Below are 13,809 nucleotides of genomic sequence, written 5' to 3' on the forward strand. Positions count from 1 at the left end.
CCGACTGATGTCGATACATATGTAGCAATTTTGCTACACCAACTAGGTATATGTGAGTTAAATCGTAGATTCAAACCTTGGAAAGGAAGTGTTTTGCAATGAAAATCAGTCTCAAAAGATGACTGTACGAATTTATATAATATATATCTCTCTCTCTCTCTTCTCAGTATATTCGCGTCCACTGCTGAACATACAGCTCTTTCATGGATGTTCATGTTCTGTATGCAGCAGTTCTATGCCAGGTCGGCCCTGCCGTTTTTCTAATGTCGTCCGAGCATCTAGATCATGTTTTTTCGACACCTCGGCTTCCCAGTCGAGGTCTCCAGAACAGTTCGGCAATATTTGAAGAACATTTGTTTTGAATTTCAAAATGCTGCATAACTTTAAACATTTTAGACTGTGCGTTTAATACAGGTTGGTTCAAAAATACGTTAACATTTTTTATTAATGTGTTAAAGCCAAAGGATAACATTTTGAACATAATGAAAAAAAAAAAAAAAAAAAAAAAAAAAAAATGAAAATGATTTATTTCATAACTGTTGGGTACACATATGACAAACAAGGTTGGGTCTTCCTAGTAGGTAAGAAATACCTGTGTCAGGAAGTCCCGCTCCTCCATAATAAACAATGGTTGTTTGTAACAATTGTAACTATCTGATTAATAATCTATAACTTAAAAACTAGAAGTACTCATTACTCATTACGAGTATTACGACTACAGAGCAGTTGTAGTAATAATAATAGCCTTACGGCTAAATAGGAACCTGTAGTTGGGTGCGTCTGTGTGTGTGTGTGTGTGTGTGTGTGTGTGTGTGTGTGTGTGTGTGTGTGTGTGTGTGTGTGTGTGTGTGTGTGTGTGTGTGTGTGTGTGTGCGTGTGTGTGTTTGCGCGCGCGTATGTGTCTGCGTGTGTGCATGTAAATGTTTAACTAATGTTACAATTTCATTTTATGTTATGTACTTGCTTAAATAAAGAATATTATACAGAATTACACAGTTTGTTTTATTTAGCATAGATTTACAAATTAGTTAAGGGCAAGATTAAGTAGAAGTTCAGTGTCTTCATAACTAAGTATCTTCAACCATTCCACTACGGATTTTTTACAATTATGTATTCTCTGTTCGTATATATTAATTTTTACATTTATTTTGTTGTAAAGGTAAGCGGATTGTGTCTTGTACTGCCTTTTAGCAAACAAGGATTTATATGTTGTGAGTGGGGCAACAATGTTCATTCGTCTTCTTGAAGGCTGCGTAGGAGTGAATTTTAGCGTTTGGTGTAATTTTAGTATTGTACGGAGGACATACAGCCTTCGCATAGATAATAGGCCACTAGTCTGATACAGTTCATTTGTGGGAAACCTGTATGGCCTGAAGTACATTACTTTTAATAAACATCGTTGCCCCCTCTCAACTTCCAAGAATTTGGATTTGGTTGCGCCGCCCCAGACAGTAATGCAGTAGGACATGATGGATTCCGCTAGTGTTGTGTAAAGTTGGTCAAGAAGGGTCTTGTTGGCAACATGTCTTAGCATTTTAAATATCCATACAAGCTTTCTTATCCTACAGTTCACAAACTCAATATGTGGATGCCATGAGAGGCGCTGGTCTAATAAGACACCAAGGTATTTTGTGGAACTAACCCTCTCAATATCCTTACAGTTACATAATATACTATTGGTACGTGAACAGGTGTGTATTTTGAGGTTTAAGTTGATCTGTGGTTGCGTGCTATTGTACCTAGAAAAACATACGTAGTTTGTTTTATTGACATTTAATGTTAGAAGGTTTGATTTCAACCAGGAGGATATCTTGCTAAGTCCTGCATTAGCACTCTCGAACACCGCCTCCCAAGAGTCCCCATCGAAGACGATGACTGTATCATCAGCATAAGCCTGGATGCTACCATGGTTAATATTTTGTTCTGTTTCAGTTAAGTTCGGCCGAATTTCACGTTCCCATACAAACAAAGTTTCATTCTCAAAACTACGCGTTGGATTGTAATAAAACTTTAATTAGTTTATATAGCTCCAGCTTTTATACGAGTAGCACTAACGAAATAGAGCAAAAACAATTTTTGTATGAAAAACTTAAATACCCTGTATTTTTTAATTATGGTATCTGAAGCTAGATAAACTATGTAATTACAGGCATAAATATACCTTATCCTATTGCAAGTACAACTTTTCAGCGCAATCTTGCCAGTCGTTAAAATAACAATACAATACAATACAAATCCTCTTTATTGCACGACCTCTGAAAAAATTTACATGGAAACACATAAAATACATGAAGAACAACAGGCGGTCTTATCGCTACAGAGCGATCTCTAAAATAAGTAAGTAACTTGGTTGGTATGGAGAACCGAGCTTGCTGCGGACTCTTAAATGATTATAAGTAGTTTTAATTTTAGTGACATTTTGTAAAAGACGTAGGCAAGTAAGAAAATAATACCATAAAAAGTTGGTTAACGTATTTTAGGTCATAAATGAGTGAGATAAGTATATACGAAGTTGAAGACCAGTTTATCTGCATAATATAGTAGATAATCCAACTTATAGTTATCTAATATTTATTATTATATACAATAAACATAAAAAAAAAAATACTTAAAAAAAAACAAAACTTAAGACTAACTTAAGTCTAGTCAAAAAGACCCCCCCGTGTTGTCCCCGGCGCAAAGGTACCCATAACGTAGCACGTTGAATGGCGATGGATAACCTTTGCACCAGGTACGAACACTACGAACCCGCGCGGGCGTCAGACCACTTGTAGTTCAACTATCCTGAATAAATGCATTAGATGCTAGTTGAATTCCCGCAACTGGGGTTTGGAAACTTCAAGCGATTTGATTATTGTTACCTACATAATGTCTTTTTAGGGTTCCGTAGCCAAATGGCAAAAAACGGAACCCTTATAGATTCGTCATGTCCGTCTGTCTGTCCGATTATGTCACCGAAACTTTTTTCCGAAACTATAAGAGCTATACTGTTCAAACTTGGTAAGTAGATGTATTCTATGAACCGCATTAGGATTTTTACACAAAAATAGAAAAAAAACAATAAATTTTGGGGGTTCCCCATACTTAGAACTGAAACTCAAAAAATCTTTTTTCATCAAACCCATACGTGTGGGGTGTCTATGGATAGGTCTTTAAGAATGACATTGAGGTTTCTAATATAATTTTTTTTCTAAACTGAATAGTTTGCGCGAGAGACACTTCCAAAGTGGTAAAATGTGTCCCTCCCCCCCGTAACTTCTAAAATAACAGAATGAAAAATCTAAAAAAAATATATGATATACATTGCCATGCAAACTTCCACCGAAAATTGGTTTGAACGAGATCTAGTAAGTAGTTTTTTTTAAAACGTCGTAAAAAAATAAGAAAAAATTTTTTCTTCATCAAACCCATACGTGTGGGGTATCTATGGATAGGTCTTCAAAAATGATATTTAGGTTTCTAATATCATTTTTTTCTAAACTGAATAGTTTACGCGAGAGACACTCCCAAAGTGAAAAAATTTGTGTCCCCCCCCCCCCCCCCCTGTAACTTCTAAAATAACAGAATGAAAAATCTAAAAAAAATATATGATATACATTGCCATGCAAACTTCCACTGAAAATTGGTTTGAACGAGATCTAGTAAGTAGTTTTTTTTAATACGTCATAAATGGTACGGAACCCTTCATGGGCGAGTCCGACTCGCACTTGGCCGCTTTTTAAAATATCAAGACAAAACAAAACCTGCCTTCGTATCAAAAAGATTAATAGAAACAAATATAATAATACATTCATTTGATTTCATAAAATTAGACATGAAATACGTAAAAAACGAAGTTTTTTCAAAAGCTTACTGTTAAAAACTATTTTGTTATATAAATGAGAAGCAGTGCAACATGAAAATAGAAGTTGATTTAATTAATTAAAAAAAAATAGACATTCAATAAAAACATTGTGATTTGAAGTCCACTTAGGAATTAATGCATCTTATACTGAACAATTATACCTAGCCAACTGTAAAATCGCTACAATATATTAACTATACTCGTAACAAAACAACCGCCGGAATGTATCAAGCAGCTGATGTTCCTGACATTTATTTAACTCTTGTTTTTCTTATTATATGACATTTATTTCAGTCTATAATTTATTTAGTAATGTTTCTTTCTATTAGAAATAAAATCAAATTAAAATATTTTCTGAAAATAATTTATTTATTCTAACACTTCTAATAGTATTGATTGGTAGCGCCATCTCTCTCGCTAGCTCGGTATCACCTGAGTTGATCCAGTTAGAAGATCGAACCATACTGTTCTAGCTTAGGGATGGCTAGGGGGTGCGGCGCCCCTCAGTAATCCATCAGTAAGAAATGCATATACTTGGAAAAATTCGACCTATGCCGCCGTGACCCCGGCGGCTGAGTGGCTCAGGCACCTGCCGCGATAGTAGAGGACGCTGGTTCGATTCCAGCCTGGGGCACTGGGAGCCTAGGTCACTTTTTCTTAGTATATGACATTTATTTCAGTTTATAATTTTTATAGTAGTGTTTCTAGCTGAAATAAAAACAAATTAAAATATGTTCTGAAAATAACAATCTATTCTAATACTTCTAATAGTACATATTTACCTCTCAAAAAACGGACACTATTTAAAGAAACATTCTGTACCTAATCCCGATATCGTCAATTACTTAAATCAAACCTAATTCTCAATTTACATAGAGTAAGACAAAATACAGGTACAAAATGCTCTTAATTTTCTTTACGCTATCCTAAAATAAAGAAATTCACCCCCACATGCAATTTTGAAGATTAAGTAACATCGAAGAGACCAATCAAACCATGCTATTATAAATCACTCTCTGACACTTGCGTGACAGTTTGACGTTGTCGAATATCGTATGGCCTTGATTTGCTTAGAAATTCATTGAAGTTGGAGATCAGACTTATACTGGTTTTTATGAGGTGATCTGCTGGATATCTAGTTGGAATATCAGCCCTAGCTATATTCGTATCGGTTGATACATGCGAGCGAGTCGAGTTTTCGAGCCAGATTCGTATCTAAGCCTAATACCTTCTTAACTTGTTGAACTCGTATAAGTAGTCCGCTTCTTTCATTCTTATTCAATGGAAGCAACTTATGCCTTTGAGAGTTAAACGTACTGCGTATTGAATCAGTTCTGCTCGCAGTGGAAGATGGGCATAAGGTTATCGTCCATATGCAAAATATCAGCGAAAAGTACCGATGAGCGAGTTTTCATTTGCATTGAGGCTGATTTTCTGTCGAAAAAAGTACTTGTTGTTAGTGTGAACAGCGGTTCAAAGGCTCTCTTTTATTCACACGAGATCTACGGACACAGAAATTAGCTGCCTCTCTCTCGTGTATGCCCGCGGCTATAAAGATAATTTTCTTTATTGAACTTTTGTCCGCATCAAAAACTTTTAGTAAGTATGAATTAAGTTTGTTGCGATTTTTTTGAGGGCATTACATAATAAACGGACTTTTCCTACTCCTCTACTGTTATCTGTCATTTATGCATTCATTATCACGAATATAAGAACATACATAAAGGGTTTCAAGAAAAGTCTATATTGTCTATTCCTCATAAAAGCTCTTGTGCTTTTAATCGCTATAACGTTACTGCGAATAATGGCTACCAACCTAATAAAACCAAAACGAATACAGTTTAAACTAAGTGCATTGCTGCCAACTTACAAAATATTCATTTGGTTGCATAGTAAAAATAATTACTTCGTAAGTCAGAAACACGCATGTGACACCCGTAATATAGCAACACCCATAGACTACGAAGACCGCTTAGCGTTGCTTGTTAGTCTCCGTAGGCTACGGTGGCCAAAATTGAGAAAAAATTATCCAAAAATTTAATTTAGCAAGTAGCAAGTACCAGGGCCTCATGAGTTACGAGGTGTCGCTGACCGGCCCCCGGGCGCGTAACAAGGTATTATGCTCGCGCGTCTTGGCTATATACTTTTGCTTTGTTTACCTAAATTAGGATTTATTTTTGTTGACTCGTAGGAAAAATATTGTATGCAACGTTGTATAAGTAGGTCAAAAAATGCTCGTGGCATATTCTCGTCTATCTTTAACTCTCGCCACTCGCCTTTTTTGACCCTTCTTATACAACTGTTGCATAAAATACTATTAAAGCCTTATCTTCGTACTTAATACCTATCGGCACCATCAACTTCTTTAAATTTAAATGATGAAAATTTTAGAAAAATGTATCCAAATCGTTATCTTCAGTAATGTCCACAGAAAATTCGTCGGTTCCTCGAACGTTTTTGACCCATCCGTAAAGTTGTATATAGTTATTACCTACTCCTTTTCTATTAACTTTATATTAACTGCTAATTGTTGTCTACAAATATCTTTTGTTTTAAAATTTTTTTAGAACAAAAAATAGCTGATTGTACAGAATGACACCGCTAGTCACTGAATACTGGTCCCTCCAAACGCTGAACTCGTCCGCTCGTAGAATGGCACACCCCTGTTCACCACCAATACCCGATTCCATCATTTTGCGTGACAGATGGCTTCCTAGCCACAATCGTTTCCGTTACATCACTATTCACACTTAATTCTTAAGATATATGGTTGAGTTTCCACTGAACTGGTGGTAAATGTAAGTTATTTCTAGTTAGGGTTGTAACAATGATTGATTCGGTGTAAAACGTTATTGATTGAGTTTTTAGATTTGCATTGAGGAAACTATTGAATAATTGACAATGGATTCTGGAAGCTTGTAAAATATTTTACACGCTTTTTATTATTAGTATTTTAATAACTTAAAATATACGACATACTGTTGCAAGGCCATACCATTTAAGTTAGCATTCCATCTTAATGTCTATGTCTAGAAAAAAACAAATAGTAATACGTGTGTTATGTAGTTTTGGCGCATTGTACAATCTATATCAGAAGTTGAAAATGATAAGCCTGCGAGGTGTTTTGCAGTACATTGCTACAGGGTAAAATTTCATAACTTAACTATAGGGTTATAATTAAGTCATCATCATCATTCGCTTGCCCTTTTTTTTTTTTTTCATTTGGGGTCGGCGCAGCATTTCTTTTTCTTCCATATCTCACCCGTCATCTCATCGTTCACTCGCGTTCGTTTCATGTCATCTCTCAAACAATCCATCCTCCATAATTAAGTGAAGCTTAAAAAAACTTCTTGATTCATGATTACACAGGTATATTCTATGTCTGGTTTAATTTATTACCCGTATTACACACTGTATTTGAAATAGTATTACAAAATGTTAATTTTTTTACCTCACGTGTAAAGTTGTCCTTTTGGTTTACTTGCTAATTAAATGTTTGAGTTCTAGATATGTACAGTCAGCCAAGAAAGTGGTTTACAACTTTTCGACTCTATTTGTCAAGTAATAGAGACGAAAAGTGGTAAACCACTCTCTTGGCCGACTGTACCTACAAAGCCTTAGATATTGATAGTTTAATTGGAATAGTTAAAATGAAATGCTTTACTATCTATCTCATTTTCCTTTTACATTGTAATTTTCAAATCCCCGAGGAAAGTATGTAAATGAACCCCATAGCAGCAGCGAGACGTTACTGACTTACCTATGTTCTATTTTCATTTTGTAGGCATTTCCTTGTAAAGGCTACTGTAGAAACGTTTTATCATGTGAAGCTTATAAGAATGGATGTGGCATATACATTGAAAAAAATATCTCACTTTTTTGACCGCCACTTGTACAACATAGTTATTATACATCTTATCGGACATACACACGTATTCGAAAATATGCACACGCTAATATCGTTGGTAACTAGCTCTAGCTAATATCAGCGACATTCCACGTGTAAAGGTACCTCATGGCGGTCGGGGCTTACGCTATTATTAACGACTGTGGGGAGCTGGGGAGACACTAGAGCGTGTTCGGGCATTCTCGGCTCCGTTCGGCTCAGCATTGCTCCGAGCAATTATTAGGGTTGGCATGACTTGACGCCCCTTTACATGCACAACCACAGTTATATATTATTATCTTATAATAATGACTTGAATTTTGTCAACCCTAAATAGCCAAAAGGAATAGTGCCAGGCATTAGAAAGTGGCAGCATGATTTGTCTCTGAATCGCTGTAAAACTTCGGTTTAGTAGGAAGTGTCATTTCTGTACGGTGGTACTATTATTTATTCTGTGCTTCAATACTATGCGACGTATGCTCGTGAAACGACACGAAGACTTACTTGAAAGCACAATTTTGACTGAGTAAGCTGTAGCAATTATAAGCATTACCTACTGGCACTGTGAAGACGATAACTTTCGACGCCTTTAAGAGCTCTTGGCATTCAAAGGGTTAAAAACCATGCAAAATTTTTTTTCTTTTGCATAGTAGGTTAAAAACCCTTTGATATTTAAAATAAACACATACCTACTTAATTATATTTTTCAGCTCTGCAGTCAATACTTAGTGGAAATATAACCTCCTCGTATATATCTATCTATGTATATACCTATCTTTCCCGGTTGCTACTTTGTTGGTTACCTCATCTCAAAAACTTACGGAAGTACTTGTTTTAACCGACCATTTGACCTTCCAACCCTGACACCTGCTTGTTGTAAATACATGTCGCAAAAAGGAAAGAGGAATAATGTTTCTGAATTGATGCCTGAACCAATAAAACACTCATGGACCGACGAATATAATGAATACGTTTATATTTTTAATTTTAATTACATACTTAATAGATTTTTGCCGCCTCTATTTTTCATACCTCCACCTTTTTAAGAACCTTAAAATTCCATGCCTCTTTCTCTCGTATGACGTGCATGTTCGTAGAACAGGCGTTGCTTTTTTCTTGCTTTCTTTCTTGTGCAACGTTCAAAGAACCCGTGAGGATAATTTAGCGTATTTCCTTGCAAGAAAATGCAGATTTGCTGTTTCAGAGCCCGTTTTAAACTTAAAAAAACGATTAAGAACGCAGAATAAAGCGTTAGCGTTGGCGTTATTCAAAAAGTCTGTTATCTCTAACAAGCTGTTGATAATCATATGTCCCTATCTCGCATTTTGACTTCTTTGTTCGTTAGAAAGAAACAAATTAGACGAGAAGTTTTTTTTTTTCTTTTGCATAGTATTCTAACATAATAAATGTATCTAATCTAGTGTCTTCGTTTTCCTGAAATACCCGATTACAGCACCCGAGATAAACGAAAAGGTGGGAAAACCCTCAATTAATCTAATTAATATTAGAACAAGCCTCCAAAACTGAACAAAAAATTTTGACAAATTTGAAGCAAAAGCGCTAAAGAGAGGTTTCGTTTCTTATACTCGTACACTTGTCGGGTAGCGGAAACTTCTCAGCTCATATTGGTTTAAAATGATATACGGCCCGATTCGAGCATTAAGATATGCTTTAAGAAAAGTCACTTTTGACACTGTCATATCCAAGCCCTATCGTATCTAGAACTAATATTTGACGTATCTTGAATTTCGAATCATGCTGCCACGTCTGCTATGAGCTTAGCGTTCGCTTTTCTAACACGATGCACAACCCAACTTGCATAGCGTCTCACGCCTCAGCGGTGTGAGAATCTCGAAATTATTTATCAACAAACCTTTGTCACTTGAAGAAAATAATAAGACCGTACATTATGCGTATTTATAATTAATAACATCTCTAATACGGATTTATCATTCATTTTACGTAATAACGAAACCTCTTTAAGACGAATAAAGAAATAAATAAATAATAATAATAATAAATGAATAAGAAGTATAAAGAAATAAATAAATATCATTCATTTTCAGGCAGCTAACATTACAAACTAAGTTACCTTACAAACTAACATACAAACAATAATAAAATCTGAAAATCTAAAAAACAATTTGACGACGCAGTTTTCGGTTGCGCCACCTGTTCCGGTGCGGGATTCGGCAGATTCTCACGAAACCGCCGAAATATCACACCCTGCGGCCAAAAGTCCGCGCTCGCGATGGTTTCCAGCAGCGGCCGCGGGACGCGCACCACAAACGAGCTGAAGTGCACGCTGCGATCGCAGCTGGAATACTTTCAGCTCATAACGAATCTTCTTGCGGATATATTCCACCACATCTTCTGCCGTGGCGGAAACATGCAGGCGCGATACATATAGCGCCGAATTCGGTGTGGCAACTCTCAGGCCAGAAGCAATATCCGGCTCTGCAGTGCCACACTGGTTCTTGCGAAACGCCTTGCACGGCCTCCTCTCCTTCGAGTATAAGAACCTCTCAAAGTCGAAAACTCGTCAGCACGACCTTTTTGGCGTTTCCTTTCAGATTTATGCCATCCTACTGCAGAGGTTCCACTGCAGTAGGTATATGTCAAATGTGCAGTAATCACAGCATTGTGCAATATTGTGCGTTTCAATCACCTGTCAATAGCCTAAGCTATAGACTAGCGTCTGTAATACTTGAGCCAGGTGCAGCTAATGGCCTATTATTGTAAGTAGGATGCACCTCCCTTGTCGTTAAAGAAGCGAATTCCCAATACTGTATCAATTTGTGTCGTTTGTTGCTTCCTGTGGAGGTGTGACGCGGTACACGAATTTTACATAATATTTCTAATACTCTATATAAAATATCATCATTTAATATATACCAGCCGCTTTTCGGTAAAGGTAAACATCTTGGAGTAATTAACAAGCGGAGGCGACCTCGAAAACCTTGGCCAATGGTCATTGTAGTAGTAGTAGTAGTAAAACACTTTATTGTACAAAAAGAAACATAAAACAGGAAAGAACACACATCATTTGGACAAAGGCGAACTTATCCCTTTAAGGGATCTCTTCCAGTTAACCTTGGAGCATTGTATTTCATGGACTGAAGTTTATTTGACATGGCTATTTTATACATAACCCAAGTCTTGGGATTAGTTGCCAAGCGAACCGCAGAATCTCATGAGCCGTGGGAGGTCAATAGAAATTGCAAATTGTGTAAACAAATATGACAGATTTTGTTAGCAAATGCTACGTCAAATGACGTATAACCTAAAAATTTTACGATAGATGTTTTCATTGAAATATTAATAATTAACATAGAAACAAAAAGAAAAGTATATAGACTGTTGGTAAATTGTATCTACGTATAGATTGGTTCAAATGTATATTTTGGGACGAGTTAAGTTAATTATTGAGACTAATCTCTACAATTTTATACAGGGGGCCGATTATTGAAATTCGGGCGCTTGTTGGGTTCCGTAGTTACTCTTCTGTCACAATAAGCTAAACTGGAGCTTAAAGGATAGAAAATTGTTAACCAAGGGATGAAACGGTACCTTTCACCCGAGTTAAACAAATAGGCAAATTTGCATAATCAGTACCTAATTAAAGTAAGTCTTTTTACTATGAAGGGAAAACTTTTTGCGATAACTCAAAAACAGCTAAACTGATCATATCCGCTATAGTTTTCATTTAATGTCTTTCTTAAGCTCTACTTCCACGATTTTTTTCATATTTTTTTGACCTATGGTTCAAAAGTTAGAGGGCACATTTTTTTTTTCGTTCGGAGCGATTATCTCCGAATATATTCACTTTATCAAAAAATGTTTCTTAAAAACCCCTATTATTTTTGAAAGACCTTTCCAACGATACCCCACACTCTAGGATTGAAGCGAAAAAAAAAATTCACCCCCACTTTAAGTGTAGAGGAGGTACCCTAAAAAAATTAAATTTTTAGATTTTATTGTACAACTTTGTCGGCTTTATTGATTTATATATCCATGCCAAATTTCAGCTTTCTAGCACTAACGACCACGGAGCAAAGCCTCGGACAGACAGACAGACAGACAGACAGACAGACAGACAGACAGACAGACAGACAGACGGACATGGCGAAACTATAAGGGTTCCTAGTTGACTACGGAACTCTAAAAATGCCACAAAATGCCTCATCTCAACATGATGATGCTGGTGATTTCCAGCAGTAATCTTCTGATAAAACCGTCAGGTGAAAAAAATCCAGCTGGTAACTCAAAAGTACATACTAGTAGAAGCAACACGCCTTACTACTAGGATAACCACTCTATGAAGCTAACCGTACTCGATAAATTACTGTTGTTACCGGACTTGGTTCCGGGTTGCAGAGGATTATGCGCGCGACAGGGGACGCGGTGCAGATATTAAATGCACCTGGCTGCTTGCACAAGGCTTAAAGATCTACAGTAGACTTATCACAACGTTCATAATCGTCAAACTGCACCATCAATAAACATAGTAATGAACAATGATCAACAGAAACGTAGTGTGGATTTTTTTGTTACAACTGTTCGTTGCTATTTATAAAATTCTGCACGGTATACTTGCTTGCTTGCTCACTTCTTGACGTATGCACAGTAATTTTACTTTTCACAACCAAAACATTTAACACCGTTTTTAAATATTAGTGAAACCAGCCACTTCAAAAAACCATCTTCGATGTGTAGTTGGTACGATCAAAAATTACCCACCGTGGTCCTAAAACACACAGGACAGGGATAACAAGTGGATAGCGATAATATTTTTGCCAGCTAGAAAATTATACTAGATTCCGACTGCAGCTAGCGAGTAGTAAACACGTAGCCGCGTCTATTGTTTAAAATACTCTTATCTTTTAACCGGTCGGCATTAAAACATTCGCTTGTAAACAAGAAGGTGCATATAAATTTGCACCTTAGGGACTATGGGGGAGGGTTCAGATTTGAGTGAAGCTGAAGATGGGGAAGTATCGAGCCGGCGATCAAGGAATAACGTAGAAAAACAAAATGACATGTCAATTCCACCTAGAGATGTGCCGCTACCGGACGAAGCCATGGAGTGCAGCACAGCGAGTTCAAAGAGAGGTCGTGAAGAAGATGATGAGGAGTCTTGGTCCTTGGTAGGACGAGACGGAAAAAAAAATAAAAGAGGGAAGAGGAAGAAATAGTCCAGAGAATAATGCTACTGTAAACAGACCTGAAGGGATGAATGAGAGCAAACCTGAAGCATACATTACAGCCACGGTAGACCTACCTAAACAATTTGCGTTCGCGCGGTTGATGCACCAAAACAATATAACGGACATCTTAGAAATAAAATATATTAATCCGCATAAAATATACGTTCAGTTCGGGACAGAGAGTGCTTTAGAAAAACTTATCAGTTGCCAGGCTATTAAGGAAAAGGCATGGAATATTTTACGAACTACCGAAGTGGCCGCATCATATGGAGTAATCAGGAAGGTAGATATGGAATTATCTGAGAAAGAGATTTTAGAAAGTATAGATGGCTGTGCCGAGTTACTATATGCGAAGCGTCTAACCCGTCGGACGGAGGATGGCAAGTGGGTAAACAGTGAATGCGTGAGGTTAGGATTCAGGGGATCCTCTCTACCAGCTTATGTCCTTGTGTTTGGCATGCGCTTGATGGTTACACCATACGTCTTTCCTGTTTCGCAGTGTTCGAACTGCTGGAAGTTTGGCCACGTGAGGAGAATGTGCCCTAGAACCAAGTCTGTGTGCCCAAAATGTACAAAAAACCATATCAACTGCGAGATCACTAAGTTTGTGTGTGTGAACTGCAACGGCGATCACTTAGCGTTAAGTAAAAAGTGTCCAGCCTATCTAAAAGAGAGGAAAATAAGGGGCATAATGGCAGATTTCAACGTTACCTATCGCAAAGCAACGACTTTATATGTTCCAGAAAGCCTTATACCACAATCTGAAGAGACTCCTGGATTTGAGCTTTCCCGAACAGATATTTCCTTTCCTAGAATTGGCCCTATTGAGGAAAACCTAGAACAAAGCCAAGATACGTTAACGTCCCAAGTGT

Source organism: Cydia pomonella, chromosome 19 (assembly GCF_033807575.1).
Source record: "Cydia pomonella isolate Wapato2018A chromosome 19, ilCydPomo1, whole genome shotgun sequence".
In the NCBI taxonomy this organism is placed as follows: domain Eukaryota; kingdom Metazoa; phylum Arthropoda; class Insecta; order Lepidoptera; family Tortricidae; genus Cydia; species Cydia pomonella.